Source organism: Pinus tabuliformis, chromosome 5_1 (genome assembly GCF_031772625.1).
Source record: "Pinus tabuliformis cultivar Carrire ecotype Pingquan chromosome 5_1, CPIR1, whole genome shotgun sequence".
NCBI classification, from domain to species: Eukaryota; Viridiplantae; Streptophyta; class Pinopsida; order Pinales; family Pinaceae; genus Pinus; species Pinus tabuliformis.
This window is the reverse complement of record NC_142305.1, coordinates 993,930,512-993,956,447: the sequence shown is the minus strand read 5'-3', so window position 1 is coordinate 993,956,447 and position 25,936 is coordinate 993,930,512. Positions and strand designations below refer to the sequence as shown.

General features: G+C 37.6%; 1 pseudogene; it reads left to right on the top strand.

The window, feature by feature from the left end:
- The first annotated feature begins 24,350 nt into the window (after window positions 1-24,350).
- Window positions 24,351-25,936, top strand: part of LOC149168050 (eukaryotic translation initiation factor 5A-2 pseudogene) — a 29,604-nt pseudogene continuing 28,018 nt past the window's right edge.

Genomic DNA, 25,936 nt, shown 5'->3' with positions numbered 1-25,936 from the left:
ACCAAGTGAAGCTTAGGCTGAACTGCATTTCCTTCAAGCACTTATCCGCTTCTTCGCCTGCTGCCCTGTTGTTGCAAATGAAAGGGCCAACCTATGTTTTGATTTTAAACTGAGACTTTTTCTTGTCAAAAACAAAGTGGATTTCATCCATGTTGATCATCTGCCTTATGTATTCCAAAAGCAAAATCCTCATTGGGAGGAATTTTTGCAGCTCATAAGTTGGGAGTTCACATCCAAATATTCTTATTTTTGTATAATTCTCATAAAGGTACCAATCTCCTATCTGAACTTGATCTAACAGCTACAAAACCTTTCTGATTTCCTCACTGATCCTTGGTTCTATCCTGCCGCTTAGGAGACCTATTGCTGGATGAAAAAACATCTATGTAAATTGTTTATAAGTGTACTCCTTTTTTTCCTTCATGACTAGAGTAGTCCAAAAGATGACTGACTATTGGTTTCCCTTCTCATCCAGCTTTTGCAAAGATAGGTTCATGTTGTCTCCCTGAAAATATAGGAACATATAAACCAATACAGGGCATATTTGAATACCTTCTCAGCTAGAAATTTAACAAGTTGCTAATGAATGGATCCTGCAAGAAATTGGTTGAAATTAAATACAATGGAGGGCTTAGAATCAATAGAGAAGATGGACAAAAACCCTATAATGGCCTCATCTACCCAATGGTTAGAGTCATAGCCAAGGAGGTAGGAAACAATTGTAATAATCTGCTTGCCTCTCTCAGGGAAAATGGAGGGATAAGGAGGATTTTTTTAAGGTAATGAAGCATCATCTATCAAAAACAACTCAAGAGTTTGGGCCCTCTTGGCAAAGTCTAGTTTTTGGTATAATTCAACCAGTGCTTCATAGGAAAATGGGGTAGCATTCTCTAATGTGGGGGCTTGCATCATCTGATCAATGGCCTGAGGAGTTATGGTAAACGAAATTTCTCCAGTGGGGGATATTATTTCCCTTTGGCTTGAAAAGTATGAAGCATGACAGTTTCTAATAAAATCTGGGGTCTTGTGGGTACGAGGAAAGATGTAGTGAGGTAAATTTGACTCCCACAGCTGGATATCATCTGATTTATCTATATACTTGTCTTTGAGCCAGCAATACATCTCGAAGAGGTCAAGTTCACAGAGTGTCCCATGTATTTTGTAGTCTCTGTCATCCATAGGAATGTGATGAAGATCTACAGGAGGATATATTAGAGGATTAACAATTTCCTTTGGTCCTTTGTCCTTTGGAGGCATTTTGGCTATGACTAATTAAGTACAATAGTGAATTGGATAGGGAGTTTGAGAGTGGAAAAACACAGAGAAAAGTCAGGCTCTGGAGGAAAAAGAAGAGTAACATGCTAATAATGATTGAGTAGAGATGTCATTGGTGGTTTAAATTGTCAGAATTGAGTCCAACAATACCTGTAAGAAATCAATTAATAGTGACAGAGCATGAATTCAGTAACCAGTTCTCAAATAGAAAGGAGGTTTATATAAAGAATTTGGTTTTCCATTGAAGGTGGCACAGGTCCGTTGAATTAATGACTAAGCCAATTGAATGCTTAATGGGTTAATTTTGGAGTGAATGAATGTTATTTGATGAGTTTAACAAACAGATAAGGTGGTAGAAAGTGAATGGTGGGAGCGCAACGGATAGGAAAGTGTTATCGGGAGCGATGGAATCAGCTTTTCGAGGGGGGGGGAGAGTGGTTAGCAATTTTACTTGATGGGTGTCCGAAATGCTGTTAAGCTGACACGTAGGGGTGAGCACGGTTTTGTATACCACCCATTTCGAATCCCCCCTGACGGTAAAGCTCAGATGGTGAGGGGAGGCCGAAATTGCATGCGGGCCATCAAATGTGGGAAGATGGGTGGAGATGAAGCGTAATATGGCGGGAGGTTAACTTATGTCATGATAGGACACTTGGTGAGGACGACGGGAGTTAAATACTTAATGTGTTGGAAATATGTGCGATATATGAGGGGAAATATGGGATTTAAAACTTAGGGATAAGTGGGTAGAGGGAAAATATGAGTGGAGGGAATAATGAGTTGGGAATTTAGACTTAGGAATAGGATAAATACCAAAATTATTTGATATATAAACCTTAGAGTTAACCTTTACTGCTTTGCCTTAATCTGTGCACATGAAAATATGATTTGATGTTTATTTGTGGCGCATTTAAACTAGCAGCCTGTGCATTTATAAAAACATGAAATGAAGCCTTTCTTTTCTTTTTGCTTCGTTAACATTTTATTTTATTTTTGCCTTATTTATTTAGGGCATATAACACCAAACATTTTATTGATATGGATGCCTATAAAACATTAAATTTTCCTAACATTTTAACTTTTCTTTCTTTTGCATCCATATCCTAACTTAACATTTTAAAATTATTTTGACTAATATGCTAACTTTTCAAAAATAAATAATGTTACAACAGGTTTCATGTCGACTAATGAACAACGTAACATGTGAAATTATAGATTTTGCATGTGTCCCATTTCCAAATCTTATGAAGTCAATTGGAGCTAATGAGAAAAATAACATGGAATTTTTGAGAATTTGAAATATGACCAAGGATATATGTGTATTCATGAAAAACATGACATCACCCTGATCATTGAGAAATAATTGGATCCAACATGGATGGCAACTGGATTGAAATTTGACATAGAAACATTTTTTTGAATGCTCACTTCAAATTCAGAAGATTTGTAGAAGAATTTATGTGGATTCATATTGTATCAAGCTTTGCATCTAGATATTGTTATAGTCCACATTCATTGCCCTATGTTGCTTTCTTATTTTGGTTCTCTAATATAATGGAAAACGTTTATGGGATTGTCAATTTTGGTTAGTGCATAGAAATTGGTTTACCTTGGGCATGTGGCATGCTAAGGGCTTCACTTATGGATGGATAAATAGTTTGGGGTGCACATATAATGTGTCTAATCAAGATGAGGACACAAGCACACACATTGTGTGATAGATTGAAACACACTTCATGGATAGGCACATCATATGACACACCTGGATGAGGATTTCTAACACACATCATGTAATAGATGAAGATGGGCTCATGGCATTGAGTTTCCACTTAATCAGCCTATAACATATGTGTTTGTGGGATACTAAAGAATAAGCCTAATTTCAGTAGACATTAATAAACACCTCCTAAAATCCTTTCACTAAATTCCCCTTCTCAATACATCATTCTAATAAAATAATTCCTATTTTAGTAGATTAAAATAAAAATATGTTTACATAATCATGCATATAGCATATGTTCCAGAATAACCCCCAACATACATATGACTGATAACAAGTTATGGGGCATGCATGAGGCCCCTCAAAGAAACCTCATAGAGAAACATTAGATATAGCCCAAACAATAGGTAGCCACTCATCAATTGAGAAAACTAGACATGCAAGCCTACATAAAGGAACCCTTAGAAAAGGGTGCATCTGTCAAATTCCCAAACAATGGGAAACCACTTATCAATCTAGAAAACTAGGCGCGTAGGCCTAGATAAAATAACCCTTAGAAAAGGGTGCATCTCTCAAATGCCCAAAAATGGTTCTCAAACCATTACAAAATAGGTCAAAACCCCAACATATAACCATGATGAAAATAGCACAAGGCTGCCATGGAATAACCCATAGCATATTTGATATGAACCAATCACAAAGCCCTAACCATGACCACCCAGATGTAAGACAACAACCCCCACTAGCATATAAGCAGAGAAAAAGGATCACAGGGTCCATGGAATCATGACATCCTTCACAACGATGAATACCATCCCCGATTTTCTCCATCATATTGTGCCCTAGCACCAGCTAACCAACAAAGCAACCCATTGAGGAGAAAATATCATCAACGATGGCATAAAAAGACATAAAATAATTTATTAGGTCCCCCTTGTTGTGTATAGCTCTCGCCAAATAAGACGAGTCTAATATGCTCTTCCTCAGCTAATAAAAACTGCCATTATCCTCGCCAGTCGCTAGAACGAACCTCACAACCTTTGGCATCTTCACCATGACCAAACCTATTATTAATAAAACAAGAAACTTATGCCATATTTTAAGGGTTCAACTGTATTTTGCATATGATCAGTTTCAACAATTTCTCCGATTGTTTATGGAGTACCTCTTATATATGGAACAAATTTATTCCAAAACAAACTGACAAGAAGCAAAATTGCATAAACCAAAACCTTTCATTCATATGCCTCACACACAATCAACTTCTACAGGGCATGCACAAAGACCCCTAACCCATATTTGTTACTTAGTTAGGCCCTTACTTTTTAGCTAGTATCATAGGATCTACATGCTTAAAATATTGGCTATGAACGCTCTCAATACATTGCAAAATTTTGACCCCCATGAAGCACTGGTTGTATATCATATGTCCAACATAGAACAGGGATTACGAGAAGATTGACAACTAAAGGGTGCATACTCCATCACTTGGCATGGTAATCCAAATGCTAATAACATGTAGGGTATCAAGAGAATGAAGTATTTCTCTCATACACTATACATCTATTATTGCTTAACCACCTAAATATATAATATACACTCAAATGAATAGATTACAATGGTGTTACGAGAACGATGAAGGAAAAAACCATATTGCTACTATGAATAGCTCCAATGATTTGTATTGACCTCATAATTATATGTTTTGAATGAGGAACTATATCATTAAGCTACATGTCTCTTTATACTTGTGACAGGGCATGATAGTATCACTAGTTCCCAACTAGAAAAATAGGGGATGCTAAAAAATGAATGAGAGATGTCAGAGTCCAAGCCACAATTATCCAAGCCAAAATTATTAATAGTGCAAAGAAACATTCAGTGGGAACCTTAAGGTACTTGAATGATGTTAAAGGTGGAACAAGGAGCACAATATTACACAGAAACTGTAGAGAAACATTCCTTAATGTCTTCACCATCTTGACCACACTATATATGCAAGAAAAGCCCCTTATGCTACAAAATAATAAACATCTTTCCATCCAAATGACACAGACTTTGTGAACTCCAAGGATAATATATCAATCAATGGAGTGATTATTTTAGTTATTCTTGGAACTTCAAATAGTTTATCACCCCTCACATGCATATATCACATTTAAGCATAGGCATAATATGGAGGAGAATCACAGTTGCTAAAAATTGTCTCTCTCTATCTGGAGGCAGGAATGACTACAAAATTTTGATTCAAAGCATGAGAAGAAATGGGCAAACTTATGTTCCCATATGGAATGTGAAACCAAGTGAGGTGAATGATATTACATATAGCTAAGTATATCCACCCTTTTCATATCTTCCATAGTTCAATTTAATTGTGCTAGAGTACTAAGAGAAAAATAAACAGAATCTAGGTAAGTATTTTAACATTGCCTTTCTAGAATTAGTAGCATGAGTGAACCTCCTACGTGTTGTCTATTTGTTTTGATTTTATTTCATTGCTTATAATCCCCTTGTTTAGTGGATCTGAGGAGGTATTTTGATAGAATTCCTATAGAAATTTATTGATCATTGGGCAGAACTAAACTCAGATCCTCTTCACAATTAGAATTCAGACCTGTCATAGTGAAAACATTACAGGTTTATGAAATTTTGGTCCCTGAGGTAAGACCTTGGCCCAGAGGTCTAATATGAGGTTTTTCTGAGGAGGAAACCATCATGGGAGATTCTGGGCTTTAATCCAAGTTTACAGAGAGACAAAATTAGTCACCTATGTAGGACAGAGGAACATACATGGCCTTGATTGATCCCAGTTTTTTGGTTGCACTAGTAAATGATTCCTAGGTCATTCTAGGGCTTGTTTTTAGATCATTCCCATCAATTTTTTTTGAGGAAAAAGTGTAGCAGATCTTGAACTTTGAGCAGAAAAAACATTGTTATTATATTCATCTATAATTTGAAGAAAACCTTAATTAAAGAAGTAGCAAACAACTTCATAGTGTTGGAAGGAGGGTCTTGGGAATCCTTTGGAGCAACATTTGAAGGGTTATTTAAAGTGAAATTGAAGCAGGCTTGAAGAACCTTTTGAAGCATTTTATAAATATCTCCTTTAGGTGACTTAACACACACTGGAAGTCTTATTCTACACCTTTGCATCAGTTTTGAAGCAACATATCTTGAAGGGTGAAGAAAATTTCGGAGAATTGAATTATATCCTTTCAAGGACTCTTGATGATACCTTGAATATTGGTTGAAGGAGACTTAGTTGGAATTTTTCAATCTCTAGAGACTAGGTTTTTGGGCAACATTTGGAGGAACCAAGTGACAATCTTGACAACATCCTTAGAGTAGACTTTGAAGAGCATTTTGGAGGACACTTTGAGAGGAAAAAACTTTAAGAAACCTATTTAAGAATTCACTGTCATGACATGCTTCTTACTATTATCCTTCTTCCTCACTAGGTTTCTCTATCCCTTTCCCTAGTGTTACAACCCACACTATTGCAAATTCCTCTATAATTTGTGTTATGGTTTTAGCCTCTACAATTTCAGTTGTATCTTCCCTTATTTGTGATATAGTTATTGCTTCCTCTAGCATCACACTCTATCCCCTATCTTCCAACTTTGATAGAAATAGGGGAATGCCTACAAGGTCACCCAAAATGTGACCCACATACTCTAATTCATGCATGACAAGAGGTAACACATTGTACATTTGGACACTCAATACCATCTACTACAACATTTCCAGAAAAAGAAGGTTGATTTTACCAACCTATGGTGTTGTAAATGGTTCAATAGCTTGAAGTGGTATAAGAAAATAAAGTATTGTTTCCATTTGCAAGTGAATTACTTTTGAATGAAGTATGCTATATTGGTCCATGGTAAGGGTAGGGACTTCTGTCAAACCCATTTATTTTCTACACCAGCACCTCCCCTTCCTGCAAAAAACCATTCTTTACTTCTAGTAGCAACACCTTCCTAGAAAAAAATGTTGTCCCTCGTGAGGCAATCCTTTCACTACAAATATTCATCCATTATAATCAATAGGAGTGCCCATAACTATAACCTATTACCAAATTCAGACAATCAATGGGTTTCCAATCTTTGTCCAAGTTATATTTTTATGCAAAGTTGTAATTAGCATCCTGGAACCATTCATAGACACATTATGAATTTATTTTAGGGATATTAAAACTAAAATATATAGAATAAACAATTTCCATAAGATTTGGTAAGTTTTTTTGGAAAATTCCAATGTTAGCATGTTCAAGCCAACTTTTTCCAAAATCGACCCTTTCAACAAAAACTACATTGATCCTTACCAAGAAAAAAGATAGCTCTAGAGATCCTCAAATAAATAAATTTATGGATAATGGAATCATAGTAGAAGGATGCTTATAGATATATGCTAATCTAAGGAGTCCAACAAAATCTTGGGTTTTCCCATCTAACTCCCTAGGCATACTTTAATGGAAAGTTCCAAATAACTTCATTCAAAAACACATTGTGAATTTGATCCATGGGTGAAAAAGCTAAACCAAACGGTTTAAATGAGTTCCAAAATATAAAAATAGCGTGTTTAACCAAAGAGGATCACACTATCTGAAATAACTTGAGTCAAGGTCTTGCAAAATTGGAAACTTTGTGAGAAAATCGCATTGATATTTTCTAAGCTAGACTCTATCACAATAGATCTTCAAAGAGTACAATTTTAAATAGATGGGATCAAACAAAAGGTTTCTCCTAGATATGATATAATTTTAGGAGTCTAACATAATTTATGGGTCACCAATCCAAGTCCCAATTAGATTTTTTGTCAATTTTCAACATCTTCATTTGGATTTTAACAAATAGTTTTCTTCTTTATTTGGATTTTAACATCCATATCTTGATTCCAAAGGAGAGAATAGTTAGAGCAGTCATAACAACAAAATAAGAAACAAAAGACATATGAGCTATCCTCTATACTTGAGTAGGAAATTTCCACATCTAAAGAGGTTAAGAATAAAATATGAGAACCAATGGATAGGCTAAATACTCTTAACGTTCTCCTCAATTAACTAACGAATTTTAGAGTTGCCTTCAATGGATTTCAGATTCAAAAGGTACTTAATAAGGACTTGTTGAAGAAGAAGAATTGCACGTTTGATTCTTCGGAAGTATCATCCCTTATACTTGGTTTCAGTTTGGCTGCCTTCTACATTGGGTACTTATTGGATTGGTTAATGAATATTATATGTCATGATTTTTCTAAGCTAAGTGTGCAATGCCTTCTAGGTTATAATAAACAATCCTTAAATGTTGATATATGTAATTTTCAATGAGTTCATTGCCTCAAATTTTCTCACCAATTTCCCCCTTTAAATAGATTAGAATTCTTGCATTCAGTATAGCTACTAGAACAATAGGTGCACCCATAATTGTAATTATCACACGCATCTCATAGTACTTGCAAAAAAATAAGAATGGAATTTGAGCCATAATTTAAATGGTCCTCTCATACCAAATTTTGTGAGGTCCAGTTGGGACCTCATACGAGAGAGAGTCAAAAACTATTGTTGGGAAAATTTTCATTATCAATAGTTATGTGAATTATGGAATCGAGGTCCATAATAAGGTTCAGACCAAAAAATGTGGTCATTTAAGGCCTCAACATGGATCTTAAAGATTTCCTCCCAAAAATTTCAAGGTGGGAGAAGTAGTAAAAATGACACATAAAGGTGATTCCTCAAAATATTCTGCTCTAAAATATGGCTGAAAAATAATGTATTGATCCAAACACAATTATTTATGATTTACAATCCTTCCCCTTCGATCGTACCTAAAAAAATATGAACAAAATTCTTTACCTAGAACATCTAAGTAAAAGGCGTACTCACATTACTTAGAAGAACATAATATTCCATCCTCAAAATCCTCCACCTCCTCAAGTTAAAAAATAATGTTAGGGGAAGTAAAAGTTACTTTGAATCCTAACACACCAATAGGATTTTTGCTACTTGTTTTATCAACAAATATAATTATGTTAATGAAACAGGATGACTATGTAATCAAAAAATGCTAACGCTCAAAATAGTTTTGTGAAAAAGTTCCATCACCTAAGGAGAACATATAGACCAAGGATATATTAAAGATGAGGTTCCCATAATAGGTACAACTTAATCTCCACCCATAATTATCCCATTCTAGAAGTTTGAGTTAATTTTATTGTCCCTCTTTAATGCATCCATTACTACAACACATGAACTCTTGAAGCCTAATATTTTCATATATTGAAAAGGATTGGTTAATCCAATCCCTCTACTCTAGTACTTCTCACATGGATATGTTGTGAAGATATTGTTTGTAAACTTAAGATAATTTGCGATCCCATCTTTAGTACCATGAATTAAAGGTTCCCATCCATTCTCAACTTTATTTTGTATAAACATGATAAGGAGACATAAAAACTTGACTTACTAGTGACAAGTCTTCTAAATAGTCCGCAACATCATAAGATGATCCTTAGAAACATCTCTAAAATTCAACCCATATTATATAGTTATCAATTTAATAATTCATTATATAGTTTAATATATGTTATTTTATAAATAAACCATGGTTGAGAATAATTTTGTTAACAATAACAAAAAATATATATATCTTATATAATAGAATATGTTTGTGTGTTTTTTCATTAGAAAAAACAAAGTTAATCATAATTCTATTAGATTTGAAAAAAATACACAGAGCATATAATTATAGCATTCACAAGGAATTGAGGTCGTTATATTCTCGTTACAAATTTCTATCTCAATATTTAAAATTCCAGCCAAAAAATTAAGAAGGTCATAGCCCTTTATAAAATTGATTGTAAACATCTAATATTTTAAATATTTATATTTAAATTATATCATGGTAAAAGTTTAATTATTTCCAATAAGAAACTAATTTACTCTATCGTCACCTAGAATAGAGTACTCTCGCAAAGGTCTATGTAGATATGACATTCTATTCACTCAATATTGATTATTGCAAAAAATATTTGGAGTTCTACTCTTCACCTATCCATAAACCTTGTTGCTCTAGATATTTCAATAACAAGTCATGCATGAGCCATTAATCCATTACTATGTTGTCTCTTATTAGCCTTGTCCTCAATTACACAAGCAAAAGTGATGTCATCTTCTCCTTCTTCTCCTTCCTTATATAGAATACATGGATGATAAGGAACCCAAACCCTATGATCCACCTATAAGTCATCGTCGTCGTCGCCATCATCATCATCATTTTTTATTTCCTTTCTATTCTACTTTGAAATTTGTTTATATATTATTTTATTATTATTATATTACTTAATATTATGTGGGATCTAAAGTTCCTCTTCTGGTGGGATCTAAAGCTCCCTCTCAAGAGAGCACCACATCAATTTCTCCTCATCAAACTTTACGTCCCTTTGCACAACTGTCATTATGAGGTATGGAAAGTACACACTATAGTTGTGGGGAGTTTATGTGTAACCCACAAGTACCCCTAGTTTTGTGGTCAACTCAAGCTTATTCCTTGATTCTTTGGAGACATGGTAGTAAACAGAGTCTCCAAAAATCCTGAAGTGTGACACATCCAGATTTCTCCCCGAGAAAGCCTCCTCTGGTGTAACCATGCCAAGAATCTGATGAGGACTCTAGCTCTTCAAATAGGCTGATGTGTTGCATGCCTCAACCCACACATGCAAAGGTAGGCCTCAGTCATGGAACATTACCCTCGCTGCTCCCAAAATGCTACGGTTCTTTCTCTCATCCACCCCATTATATTGTGGTCTGTGGGGTGTGTTGTCAAATCTCATTGAATGCCTTCTTTCGCACATAAATTTTTAAATTCATTCGACAAAGGGAGACTTTGGATTGGGCACAAAATTGCTTTTCCAATGAATTGGTTGGATTTCAAGTCGCAAGAAAAGTAAGGCTATCTATGACGGAATGACAACTAGGGAGTACCAAGGTGTGCCACAGAATGTTAGGAACTACTAACACACGCGAGATAATTCCAAGGCATGATAGGCATGCCAGGATGTGTCATGTGCCAAGGTGTGGCATGAATGCATGCTAGGGAGTATGAGGGCCAAGTTCTAGGGAAACACAAGGGAGCACTCATTTAAAATGCAGGGAAATGAAGTATCAGCAAGTTCCCCGAGTGCTAAGGAGGGAGTGAAAAGGTATGCTAGACAGTGCCAAGGCATCACAAGGGAGAACTAGGTCAAAAAGCTTGGAAATGAATGAATAAGAGTGTGTGCCAAGGAGTGTCAGTGAATTCTAGGTGTCCCAAGGATGAAGTGTGTTAGGAGAAGTTCAGAATAGGACTTGCAAGAGGCAAGACTAGGGTTGTGATAAGGCATGTACAAAGTAGTTTAAAAAAAAGGGAGCATTTGGGTTGGGCACAACCTTGTTTTGTCAATGACTTGGTTGGGTTCCCAAGTCACAAAAAAATTAAGGTTATCTATGAGGGCATGATAGCTAGGGAGTGTCAAGGTGTTCCATGCAATGCGAGGAAGTACTAACGCATGCCAGAAAATTCCAAAGAATTTTAGGCATTCCAAGACATGCCAAGTACTAAGGCATGCCAAGAAGTTCTAGGTGTGTTTTGGAGAATTTGGTATCTACAGATAAATACTAATTCCATAGATAAGTAGCCATATATAGAACAACAGTTTAAAGAACTTTAGCCTTTTCCTATAAGAAATAGATAAGACAGAGAGGATGACAAGACCTACTTGTAGTTTCACTTTCCTCTTGTCTCATTTATATCGATCTTGTCGCTTCTTCCTGTACTTAACACACTTGAGAAGTACCTGTAAACATCAATAGAAGACAAAGAACTGATCAAAGCAAAAGATACATTAAATACAAGTAAATGGAATCAGATACATTCACACATATAAGCATCATATAACAAGATAAGCATATGGGAAAAAGGTTCAAATACTTTATTGAATAGAAGAAGGAATTACAACCATCAAGTCTGATTCGAAGTCACTCCTCTAGCTTTGGTTCCATCCACATCATATCATAAGCATGACATTCCAGTAGCATAAAAACACTTACAATAGTCTCAATTCTCAAAATAACATTATCTCCTTATGATTCATTGAAGTCCAGCCCTTGATCACTTAGATGAGTGCTCAATTTATAGGAAGATGGAGGAGTTTTTGTCATAAATGAGGGTATTGAATGGCCTTCCAATCATAGAGTTAGTTTCCATGGAGAAAGGGATGATAGGATAGGAGGTTAATGGATCCTTAGCCTATCCAATTTTGAGCTCATTGGAGGGGATAAGTGGTGGGATCCTTCTAGAATGATTTAGAAACAAAGAATATTTCCAGAACCCTATGCAAATTTCGCTCAATCTTGCCCACCGTAGGTCAAGGTGGGCCTAAGTGCTCTATAGAGCACATTTGCATTGGCCTAAGTTCTCTACAGAGCACACTTACATGGGCCTACCTACACTAGTCCTTGAAGGAGTCATTTTGGGATGTCTTCAGGCCATGAAACTTTCTGGGAAGGAGGCATTCAATAGGTTGACCTTTTTAGGGCATGTAGAAACTGAAATTAGGGTTTGATGAGCCCTAAAACACTGATCTGGATGATGGGAGTGATGTGAACAAAAGGATCTGTAACAGCTGCCCCTGTTTCGAGAATATTTAGTGTTCTCAGACAAATGCCTAACCCTCTAGATCTAGTAGTGGGTCTAGAAACAACAGACAAAGTAATCTTAACCTTTTCTATAATCAATAGATAAAACAAGAGAGAAGAGAAACCTACTTGTAGTTTTCACTAGCTTCTTGTCTCCCTTGACGGATCTTGCTGCTCCTTTCCGTACTTAAGCCACTTGGAAAGTACCTGCACAACTACAGAAACAAAGACTGATCAAGGCAAATGATAATGATCTATTGCTTAAAAATAACATGGAATCGAGAACATGATATGCATATGAAAGCATTAACATGTAACACAACCATAAGGAAAAAATATTGAAAACTTTATTGATAAGAGGAAAGATTACAACCAATATGAGCTCGACCAATAGCACTCTTCCAATTCAATCCCTCTTCACCTCATGAAGAGCAAGACACTCCAACACTATAACAATACTTACACTCAATTCTAATCTCATATCAATAGCATCTCCTTACAACTCAATGTTTTTCAGCCCTTGATCCCTTAGATGAGTGATCTATTTATAGGTGAGTGCAGGAGGTTATGCCATCAATGGTGGTAATGAATGCCTTTCTAAATTTTGAAATTAGTTCCATGAAAGAAGGGATAAGGGATTGATGTCTCCTAATTCCCTTCCTCATCCAAATGTGAACTCAAAGGTGTAGGTGGCATTGAGAAACTTGTAGAGGCTTCCAATGGATAAGGAATCTTCAAACCCTCATAGAAGTTTGCTCAAATTTGCCTAGTGCAGCCCAAAGAGGGACCAAGAATGCTACATATCACCCTATCAGTGTATGGTTTGCATTGTAGCACGCCCTAATGAAGGTCTACTTGCGCTGATCTTCTTAGAGGTAGTTTTTGGATGTTTTCAGTGATGGAACTTCTTTGGAAGTGAGGCATTTTGATGACTAACTTCTTTATGGCATTGTTATCAGGAAAACTAGTGTCTATGCAGAGTTGCTAGTCCCACTAAGGCTGGTAGCTACCTTAGAAACAAACAAATTAAAACTACTTTCATTTTCCTTTATGAGAAATAGATAAGAGGGGAATAAGGAGACCAAACTCTGTCTTGCGCTTGGTTCCTTGCTCGATTCCTCTCCCTTCTGATAGATCTTTGCTACTCGCTTCTTTGTCTAGCTAGCTTCACAGAGCACCTGTAGAATCAAAGCAGCATAGCACTATCCAAGAACATAGATCTATTATCATAAACAATATAGGACCAGATATATATTGACCACACAAATACACATAACATCAATCATACAAGAATGTGGAGGAAAACTTGAATAGCTTTATTGATAAGCAAGAAAGAGAAAAGAGGATTACAACCAATTGTTCTGACCCAACATCATCCTCTCAGCAAGAAATCCCTTCTTCACCTCATGAAAAGCTTAGATCACCCAACACTATGATATTGCACTAAGAAACCAACAACACTTCCTTACAAGATACCAAATTCCAGCCTCTGGATCTCTGGGATGAGGGATCCATATATAGATTTTTGCAAGGGGGGTGAGTTAGCTTTTGAGAGTTGATTAGTGTCCTCTCTCTGATAGTTCTTGATTCCACTTGGAGATTGATGATCTCTTACTCATCCCTGGGCGAATGCAGAGAGGAAAGTGTCACAGGAGAAGTTTCTAGAAGATTCCATGATCCTCCACCTTGCGGATTGACCCTGCCATTTGTCCACTCTCGCCCATCGCACCCCATAGAAGGGATTTTCGAGATGCATCGCACCTAATGTGTGTATTTAGGTGGGGTGCAACGCACTTTGACCATGGAGCAGGTGAGATGGTCCAGTTTTGACTAGTTCTGAGCAATTTTACATGGAGAACACCTGGGAGAAGATGTAATCAGTTGACCTTGTTCTTTTAGAGGTTGGAACAACACTTTTAAGGACTTAAGAGCCCTTGGTTTGTGGAAATTTATGATTGGGGTTGAAGTGCCCAAAAATGTCTATAACAGTTGCCCCCTAAAGCAAGAGGTCGTTAATTTGTTGATGTCAGGTGAAATTCTTTATCATGAGGATCTGAAGTTCTTTCAAGCTGGAAGGCGACTTGTAATAAGATACAATACAATACATTATCTTCATAATATTTTCATGATCTAGCTGAGGCGGGCATTCCCATGCTCAGCTTTATAAATTCATTTTCATGTACATAAGATAGACAATCATCTGAGTGTAGACTGATGATCCTGGTAGAGCCATCATCCCTTAGATTGGATGATTATCTGTGCAGTAATGATGTACATTTGATGTCTTTATTTTCCTGAATATATATCGTAGCCCGGATGGATGAAACTAGATCCGGGGTCTTCAATCTCGTTCAATCTTGACTCAAAGTACAAGTTGATCCATGTGAGAGATGTTCTGGAGTCGAACATGGAAAGACATCGCCTGATTACCAACCAATGATGTAAGCCGTTAACAGGCGCGAGAGGAATCACCGATAATGAAGATGACCCTCAAGGTACTGCAGCACAATTCACATGGTGTGAATAAGGCACTTGGCGTCAAACACCACGCAAAATCTTTCGGTCGAAGGCCATTGATGTAAACCTATCGCCGGAAGTGAGAAACTTGCCATTGAGGCATGCAAGCTTCAAAGTACTGAAAGGGTTGTTCCTAGATCGACTTCTTAGATAGTGAGCTGATGTTGATAAGAAGTGATCCGTCATAGGAGGGCCTTAATGAATCCCACATCAATGACACGGAATGGAGAAAATGATTTTAATGGAGGTGGAAACGATCTGGTGATATAAGGTTCAGGGTGGCGGTCATGAAAGAATGGAGCATGAATGTATTGCAGCAGGTGAGACACAGGTGAATTCTCTGAGCGACTTCTCTTGAACATATCAACGACACTGACATGATGGATCGGTAGCATTAACCCCAAATATGGATGGTGTGACGGAACCATGGTGATGTGACCAGTGAATGGAATAACCCAACCCAACTCGGATGCGGAGTGAAAGTGTCATGTTCAAGAGCGACTTACTACCGATAAAGTTTCTTCAAGTTTTCTTCCCAATTTTCCCCAGTCATTGCTGACTAGTACCTCTTTATTTTTGTCAAGCTTGAGGAGGATAACATATGCTTGTTCTATAATTTGCCCTTCGGGAAAACCCATCACTATGTTTTAACGAGCCTAGCGATAGTGAAACTCGTTCTTGTCTGTATGTACAAGTTTGTCGCTATTCGGTTTTAACGAGTAACGACAAGGATAACTCGGTCCTTTTCAATTTTAGAGAGTCTGAAAAAGAGATGTAAAGAAAAATCCAATAATCCTTTTTCGTCATGTAATCCCTTGAGTCCAAAAAAGTATAAAATAATACAAAAGGGATGAATTTTTGGTACTTTTAACGAGCCGAACAAAACAAGCGCTCGATCTTTTTGTGTAATAATCCCTCAAGTCCAAAAAAATTAAAATCTAAAGGAGGGATAGCACTTTTGGTCCCTTTAACGAGTTGGAGAGGCCAATTGCTTAGGAACCTTTTCATATTTTACGAGTCAGTTGAAAAGAGCTTAAAGGAGACTCATTTTTTGAGGAACGAGTGATAAATATGGGTAGCAACTGATTCCAGGTAAGGTTTGGAATTTTCCAATCACGGCAGTGTCACAAGGATGCCTAGCAGGATCACTCCTTGCAGCTGTTCCTTAAAAAGGTTAAACAATCAAATGGAGGTGAATGATCGGCCAAAACAAAGTGGAGGTGATGATGAGAACACGATCAAGGCTTCAAAAGGCTGATGGTAATACATTCACAATGGTTATTTACCGGAAATTGGTTCATTTTTTAATGAGCTTAAACTCTGGGGGAACATTTTCTCATTGCTTATGTTTATTTTTTAACAAGCTTGAATTCCGCATTAAAACTACTCGATTAATCCAGTCGTATAATAAGGATGTCTCATATATAAAAACGAAATTATTTCAAAGCTTTGCCCTGCATCCTTTCTTTATGCAAGTTAGGAAACGACCAATCCTATGAGTTTAAAGAGTTAGAGGACCTATAAATTTAAAAAAATAAATGGTCTCTCTTCGCTTGCACGCCAAAAGGTTTGCATGCCCCCAGGTATAGCGAAGTAGACTTTCTAGGTTACCCCTCAATTTTCAGAAAAAACATTCGTTTTATTGGGAAAGGCCTACCTTTTCAGGTACCCCTCAATTTGCAGACAAAACATTTGTTTTATCGGGAAAGGCCTACCTTAACAGAGGTATCTTATTCTGGTCTAATCCCATTTTCCAAAATGGACGGGTGTGTCAGGCTAGTCATATACTCTCCGTGGAAACCCACCCTATACCCAAGGTTTTCCTGTCGAAACAAGCCACGGTGCATGCCCCCTGGGTTTCAGTCATATCCTCTGAATCACTCGTGTTCATCAGGAGGACGGACTGGGGATTGATGAGACATTCCTTGCATGAAAATACCATTCAGGGTTAGTATATGACTATTTGCTATGTGTGAACCGGGGAATGAAAGCTGGTCTATGAGCTTAACCACTCTTCCTTTGTGCGGAAAACACATTAATCTAAAGAGTGAGGAGAAAATGGCTCCCATGCAATAAATATAGTCTTGTCCAAGGAGTAGATTATAATCCAGGGGTCCTGGGACTACCATTACATTCATGTGAACGGTTTTCCTTCTCAACGTTATCGGCACATTGGGAAGGATCCCTAACGGTCGACTGGTTCCTTTGTCAAAGCCTGTTAGATTTCTCATCTCAGGCAAAAGCGATGGTGAACCAAGCGCTTTCCAAGAAGTTGAGGAAAGGATGCTCACAAAAGCCCCTTCATCTATGATGGTACTGGCCATGACCATTCTATATATTTGAGTGATGATTCGAAATGGTACACTAGCCGGTAGGCAGGGTCTACCTAGTAGATTCCAATCGAAGGAAACAACTAGGTTTCTTGGAGGTGGGACCGAATAGACAGTCGGATACGACTCTGACGAACTTCCTTCCTGCGGTAAAGGAATAGGTAGACTTCCCCCATGTTCATCGAAGTATGTGCTTACGAAAAGAATTTGGACAGTGTCATCCTTGTTCTCTTCGATGATTGTATCATCTGAAGATGGATCCCTGAAGGCAAGACTGGGTCAACTGCCACCTCGACCTTTTGACTTTCGTCTGGTGTGGATTCAGATGGTTTATCTTCAATGACAGATGCTTCGGCTGACAACAAGGGCGTGTCAGATGGATTTTCAACTAGTGACAGACTTGGCAAGAGTTTCTTATATCCCAGAGGAAGTCGTAACGGTGAAACCGGACGGTCATCCAAAACTCTTTTAGCCTCGTCTAAGAAGGGACAACGGTGGACGGCGTGATCGCCTTCACACAATTTACAAGGAAATTTACATCTTCCTTTTTGTCCAGGGGCTTCACTTTCACTAGTTGACGGTGTACCTTCAACATGATCATCAGAGGTTGATGACACCAGATTGTGCAAACGGGGAGACTAGTCCCTTAAGATCCGAGGGATGCAAGGACAATCTGGATGATAGTGGTCTCCTTTACAAATGACACATGGCGATTTAGGCTTGGTCAGTGCAGTGTGTGGATTTTCACTAGACGATGTTTGTTTGCGCCTTTTTGCCTTTGGCTCCTTCTTCTTCTTCTCCTTCTTCTTCTCGGTTACTTGATTTTTGGCCTTACCAGCTTCATCAAGCGAAGAGGAAGGAGGAGAGGAAGAATTGGATGAAGTAGAGGGTTGGGGGGTAACTTTGGTATCGTTTAGTTGCTGACTTGATTGTTCAGGAATCACGGGGTTTTGAACGACAGAAGTTGAGAAGAGCCATACGGGCAAACCAATTGTCAATCCCGGAAGCGACAATGTGGCCATATGGGGTGCACCAACATCTCCCCAAGAGGAGAAGGGAGTAGTATTTCCCCTAAGGGGAACTCCTTGGTTGGTGGGCTCCATTCTTCTCAACCTAAGACCAATGTAGGAAAGGTGATATTTATTCCATTTAAAATAAATTTTAGATGCTTTGACACAACTTGTTTTTTCAATTTTTAAGAGTCGAGAAAAAAAAGAAGATGACTCTAGTCACCTTCGATTTTTAATGAGCCTAAAGTGACAAGTGCTCATATGGACTGTTTCCTTTAAGGAGTCTGAAAAGGAACAAAAGGGACTACTCTGGAAATCTAGACAGAGGGATTACCAAACCAATCGCAAAACTGCAGAATACTTTTTATGGTACGGCAGTCAATCTTCCCGAATTTTGTGTTCAGTGCATTGCGATCGATAGGGCGGCAGACACAGTTTCCTATGGATAAAGGATAAAGCCTATTGTGGTCTCTCAATATATACTCGATGGTACATGGGAGCACAAGTCCGTACTAGCACTTATCATCTCAAGATGGAGGAATCACCCAACCAACAATAAGAACAGCAGTTACCAGGCTTAACGACGCCAGAATATGTCTCTAGCCTAGACTTCTAGATGTTGTGCGTTAGGTTCCAAAGCGTTTTTAGATTCATTAAATTTATTTTACAGTTGATCTTGCTTAAGAAATTTTCCTTTCAGTTTCACCATGTGATGTAGATGTACAATTCCTAAAATGCAATCTAAGATGATAAACAGTCATTTAATCTTCTTTTTGCAATGAAAATCCTAGCTACTAAGGAAAGAGAGATGGCGTTCTTTCAACATAGAGCAAAGAGCACACACTATATGCACTGTCCTAGATCAAACCAACAAATAGTCTAAATGCAAATGCACGTGCATGTATTTGTTTTCAGCCTTCTTAATGTGTGAATGATAAAAAGAAAGCTAAGCGCAAATCTAAATTATTTTTCAAAGCGACGTTACTAACAGGTTCCTTTTCAAGACAAAATGAGGACAATGACGAAACTTTGCGATTTGGAAATGAAAACTTGCTTTCGACACTTGAAAAACTACTAATTCAAATCAAATACAAGAGTAAGATTGTAATTGACTATCAAGAACAATCAGATTCTCTTCTATGACTGAAAATGACACTTGCGACACTTTCAAATCAAGAGACGACAGTACGATTATGCTACTTCTTTGTAAAAGAGAACTGAAAATGGCTCAAAATACATAAAAGAATTTACAGTCCTTTGCACAATACAGGCAGAATAATGGCAAGGAAGGGGGTTTCAACAGAGGTGTACTGACTACAGGCAGCAAAACTCTTGAATAGAGCTGAAAAGAGTGAACACAGAAACCAAATCTAGGAGCAGGAAAGGCCTTGTCTGATCAGCGCACCTGTAACACAGTGAACTGGAGATACAACGCACCTACTACACTCGGGAAGTGTGATGCATCTAGAATTCACAGAAGAGATAGTGCGCTGGACCAGGGATGAGACTTTAACTGGGTTCCGGGTCACAGTTTGCAGCTCAGTTCAGCGATTTAGGCTGAGCAAGTGGTAATCAGTAAGTCAATCGCAGGGGTAGATCTAAAGAGGTTACTAGAGCCACAACAAGGGCAATTCGAGAGATTGTAAATCAATTGTTCAGTTTATAAACAAAACCCAGAGATAGACTGAAGCAACATTGATCTACTTTGCACTTGCATAGCAAATGCAGTTTGAAGGCTAGCTGGCTTAACTTCAAGCTCCGTCTGTAAGTTTATAAAGTAAACAAATGCAAATAAACAAACAATCTATTCGCTCCCCAGCGGAGTCGCCATTTTTTTATCATGAAAACTAGTGTCTATGCAGAGCTGCTAGTCCCACTAAGGCTGGTAGCTACCTTAGAAAAAAACAAACTAAAACTAATTTCATTTTCCTTTATGAGAAATAGATAAGAGGGGAATAAGGAGACCAACCTTTGTCTTGCGCTTGGTTCCTTGCTCGATTCCTCTCCCTTCTGATATATCTTTGCTACTCGCTTCTTTGTCTAGCCAGCTTCACAGAGCACCTGTAGAATCAAAGCAGCATAGCACTATCCAAGAACATAGATCTATTATCATAAACAATATAGGACCAGATATATATTGACCACACAAATGCACATAACATCAATCATACAAGAATCTGGAGGAAAACTTGAATAGCTTTATTGATAATCAAGAAAGAGCAAAGAGGATTACAATGAATTGTTCTGACCCAGCATCATCCTCTCAGCAAGAAAGCCCTTCTTCACCTCATGAAAAGATTAGATCACCCAACACTATGATATTGCACCAAGAAACCAACAACACTTCCTTACAAGATACAAAATTCCAGCCTCTGGATCTCTGCGATGAGGGATCCATATATATATGTTTGCAAGGGGGGTGAGTCCGATTTTGAGAGTTGATTAGTGTCCTCTCTCTGATAGTTCTTGATTCCACTTGGAGATTGATGATCTATTACTCATCCCTGGGCGAACGCAGAGAGGCAAGTGTCATAGGAGAAGTTTCTAGAAGATTCCATGATCCTCCACCTTGCGGATTGACCCTGCCATTTGTCGACTCTCGCCCATCGTACCCCATAGAAGGGATTTTCAAGATGAATCACACCTACTGTGTATTTAGGTGGGATGCAGTGCACTTTGACCATGGAGCAGGTGAGATGGTCCAGTTTTGACCAGTTTTGAGCAGTTTTTCATGGAGAACTTTTGGGAGAAGATGTAATCAGTTGAACTTCTTCTTTTAGAGGTTGGAACAACACTTTTAGGGACTTAAGAGCCCTTGGTTTATGGACATTTATGATTGGGGTTGGAGTGCCCAAAAATGTCTATAACAAGCATGTAACAAATGCACTAGGGGTTGATGGGCCCTAATAGTATCAATTTGTAATTTGGGGTTGATGTGCCCAAATAGATCTGTAACAGTTGCCCCCTAAAGCATGAAGTCATAAATATATATGTTGGGTGAAATGCTTTATCACGAGGAGAGGAGGTTTTGAAACGGAAGGTGACTTGCATCAATTACAATACATACATCATGATAATTTGATTTTTCTCAGGAGCTAGCTAAGGGAAGGCATACCCATGCTCAGCTTATAAACTTTCATTACATGTACAAATATAGTCGTCTACAGATATAGACCCATGAATGGTTGACCATGAATGTAAGGCCATTATGCATTTGATTTAATACTCCCGAAAATATCGCAGCCCAGATGGATGAAACTAGATCTGGGGTCTTCAATCTCATTTAATATTTTTCTCAAGTACAAGTCTAACCATGTGAATAGATGTTCTAAAGTTGAACAAGGAAAGAAATCGTATGATTACCAACCAATGATGTAAGCCATTAACAGACACAAGAGGAATCACCAACACTGATACTGACCCTAAAAGTACTACAATACATTTCGTATGGTGTGAATAAATTATTTGATGTCAAAAACCATACAAAGTCTTTCTGTCGAAGACCGTTGATGTCAACCTATCGCTAGAAGCGAGAAACCTACCATTAATGTATGCAAGCTTCAAGGTACTGAAGGGGTGTTTCTAGGTCAAATTATTGGATGATGTGCTGATGTTGACAAGAAGTAACTTCATCGCAGGAGGGCCTTGATGTATCCAACATCTACGACATGAAATGAGGTAAATGATTTGGAGATGAGAATCGATTGACGACACAAGGTTTAGGAATGGCGGTCATGAAAATGAAGGTTTTCGGTATTGCAAAGGATGAAGTTTGAACTGAATGACTTCTCTTGAACATGTCGACGACACTAAGATGAATTGGTAGCATTAACCCACAACAAAGTAATGGATGGTATGATATACCACAGTGTGATAACCATCAAGCTGAAAAACCCAACCCACATAGTCACGGTGATGAGGTGAAAGTGTCATGTTCAAGAGCAACTTGCTACTATAATTTTTTCTCAGATTTTTCCCATTTTCCCCAGTCATTGCTGACCAGTACTTCTTTATTTTTTTTATCAAGATTGAGGAGGATAACATATGCTTGTTTTATAATTTCACCCCTTTAGGTGAATACATCACTATTGATGATTTAACAAGTCTAGGGAAAGTGAAACTTGGCCTTGTCTAGATGGACAAGCTTGTCACTATTTGATGTTTTTAATGAGTTTAACGAAAAAGACAACTCAGTCCTTTTCATATTTAGAGAGTTTGAAAAGGGATGAAAAGAAAACTCCATAAGTTATTTTTCGTAAAATAATCTCTCAAGTTCGAAAAAAAGCATAAAATAATACAAGAGAGATGTCATTTCCAATCCTTTAACGAGCTAGAATAGACAAGCGCTCGAAAATATTTTCATATTTAGAGAGTCTAAAAAGAGTTTAAAGAGGAATCTAAGGGGTTTCTTTTCGTTTTTAACAATGCTCAAAAAACAAACAAAAGTTTGCTTTGTGGTCAAAGATGTTCAATTTAAACTTGAGCACATTGAATTCTGCTTTCAGCTGTTAAACCTACTTAAAACTCCATCAAAGAGGATTAAAAATACATGTTCATGGATAAAATGAATAAAAAATAACGTTGACTCAATTAATATGCAAGAAATAAACATAAAAACAAGTTTTATTATTCATTTTCACCATTTCACTTTTACCCTTTGACTTTGGTGCTCTGGAGTAGTTTTTTACCTCAAAGTTCACTAGCTGATTATGCAGGATTCAGTGGATTGTTTCTCGTGCTATCCAGACCAGGTAGGAGCTATCCCTATTCTCTTCCATTTTATTCCATTTATTTTTAGTTTTAAGAAAAAAAAATTGGTTCTTGAGGACCCTAGGGTTTCATTTTGTGTTCTCTGGATCAGCGCACCCTTTCAATATCAAAAGGTGTGTTGCATTGCATACACCTAGAAGGAAGATGCATTGTAGCACACTATCTCTAATGGAGGGGTGTGATGGGTGTAAAAACCAAATTTTTGACAGTTGTTTTCTCCCAAATTTTCAACTGTTTTTTGTATGGATCCTAATTTGTCTAATGGTTGCATTTGAGAAATTCATCGGATCAAAATGGTGATTATATGGAGAGAACGAGAGCGTGAAGAACAAGACATGATTTCCCTAAATAATTAGGGAACAGTTGATGCCTTAAGGAATTGTTGGTTGCTGAAGTATTTTCGATTATCCAGCATGCAGCAACAAATTGAGCTTTTGCAATACCTTGTTCGTTCTTGGGATCCTACCGATCAAGTTTTTCACATTAGGGGTAAAATGATCCCCTTTACCATCAATGATATTTTCTTTCTAACTGGACTGTCAAGGTGGGGTTCCCCCATCTCATTATCAGTATTTACCAGAGGAGGTGAATCAGTGAGAGATTATATATGACAGTTCTGCCGGGAAGGAGTTCAACCTAGCAGAGGCGAAAAGATCAATATCAAGGATGTTGATGATTTACCATTGAGAACAATCCTTTTTACCCTCACCAAACTGGCTAGCAGCACAACTTTACACTTGGAAAACAAGGCATATATGCAATATGCTTTAGAGTCTTTGGAGCCAAAGGTGTTCAACTGGTGTGAGGCAGTTCTTTCATCCATGAAAGAATAACTGACCAAGGTAAAGAATGGGAAGACAAAAAATTTTGGTTGCGGGTCTGTCTTGATTTATTTTGCCTTGGAGAGAATCCCACTCATTCAGCCACGACACATCTCATTGGGAGTACCTAGACCTAGAGACCCACAGATGCAGAGGTGGGTAGATCTTATGGCTAGGCATGCTGGCTAGGCATTGATTTCATTTACCGTTGCTTTCTTTGAGTGGTTTGACCGTCAGGACATGACCTTCGTAGAATATCCATATTCAGAGATGGATTTCCGTGGTGATCCATATCTGATGTTACTGGTTGGAGTGCAATGGAGTGCTATTGGTAAATTGTTTTGACCAAAGTGTTTTTGTTTTTAAAGCTTCTACCTTTTTTTTGTTTTTTTATTATTGCCAAGACTAAACAAACATTTTTTATATGTATGCAGATATTGGATCTATTTGATCTATGGGACATCGACAAGAGGTAGGTGTGCCAGTATAGAGAGCTGTTGGGAGAGCAACTCTCCAAGACTTGGATTTAGCAGACACTGGCCCAGCTACACGATCACATAGAGGGTTTAACCCTAGGTATTCCGGATGTTTGGATCGAGGAGTTACCTATGCGATTGCAACACCATACCATTGGTGTTTCGAGTTGTTAGATGAGACTCCTATGCATGATAACATAGGCTGTAACCTGTTATCATGAGCAACACTAGTTTACTTGGATATTTTCTGCATACATTTTTGAGTTTTTTGGGTCAAATGACCGATTTTTGTCTTGGACACAAACTATTTGTAAAAACTTATATACAACTATCTATTTTGAATTTCAGAGTTTTATTATAGTTAAATGATGTAATCCAATTCAAATGATGATGTGAATTGAAAATGTTTACTTTACAAATGTCGCAAATGTCTATTTAACACATAGTTCGCTAGAGAGTCACTTAATGTGTTTAGATTTCTAGAAATATGTTGATATTGAATAAACTCAAAATACCTTTCCAAAATACGAACTCTAAGGAACATGCGATGAATCGCTGGGTTTCGAACGGTATAGATGCTAGTGAGATGTAGTACAACAAGTTATGAGTCTAGCCTAATGATGATTCGGCATATGCCAAATGAAATGGAATTAGAGAGGCGTTCAATCAAAACGCTATACTCAGTGATATTGTTTGTCAATCATCGAATACATATCCCTATAAAACTCACTAACTCACCGCTTGGAGCGAAAATGGCCCATGTTGCAAAAGATAAATTCTGCGTACTATGACTAGCTCCATCAGCATAACCAACAAATGGTTCCAAAAAGTTCAACATTTGCAACAAATGCGAAGTGGATTACCTAACCAAATAAAACCTCTAAAAGAAACACACACACAAATGCAATCAAATCATATATACAGTGAGTTTTACTACACTTAACTAAGCATAGTAACATTTAAGGTACAACCTGTTTCGGGGTTGCGACAATGGAATCCCATCATAGTCTACTAACTTGTAGGCACCTTTTGTCAACACACGTTTAACAATAGAAGGGCCCATCCATAGAGGTTCAAATTTTCCTACTCCAATTTTATCAGAATCCTAATCGTAAAGCAATACCAGGTCACCTTCTGAGAAGACACGAGGCTTAAAATTTTTATCATATTGTGCCTTGATGCATTTTTTTATGTGCCTCGTTAGTCACTATGGCATCACGATGGGTTTCATCCAGATGGATTAACTCCAAGAAACGTGCTTCTTCTTCAGAAGTGTCAAGTAGCATGTCAATCGCGAGTTTGAGAGACGAGATTTCACATTGGATTGGTAAGACTGCTTCCAAACCATAC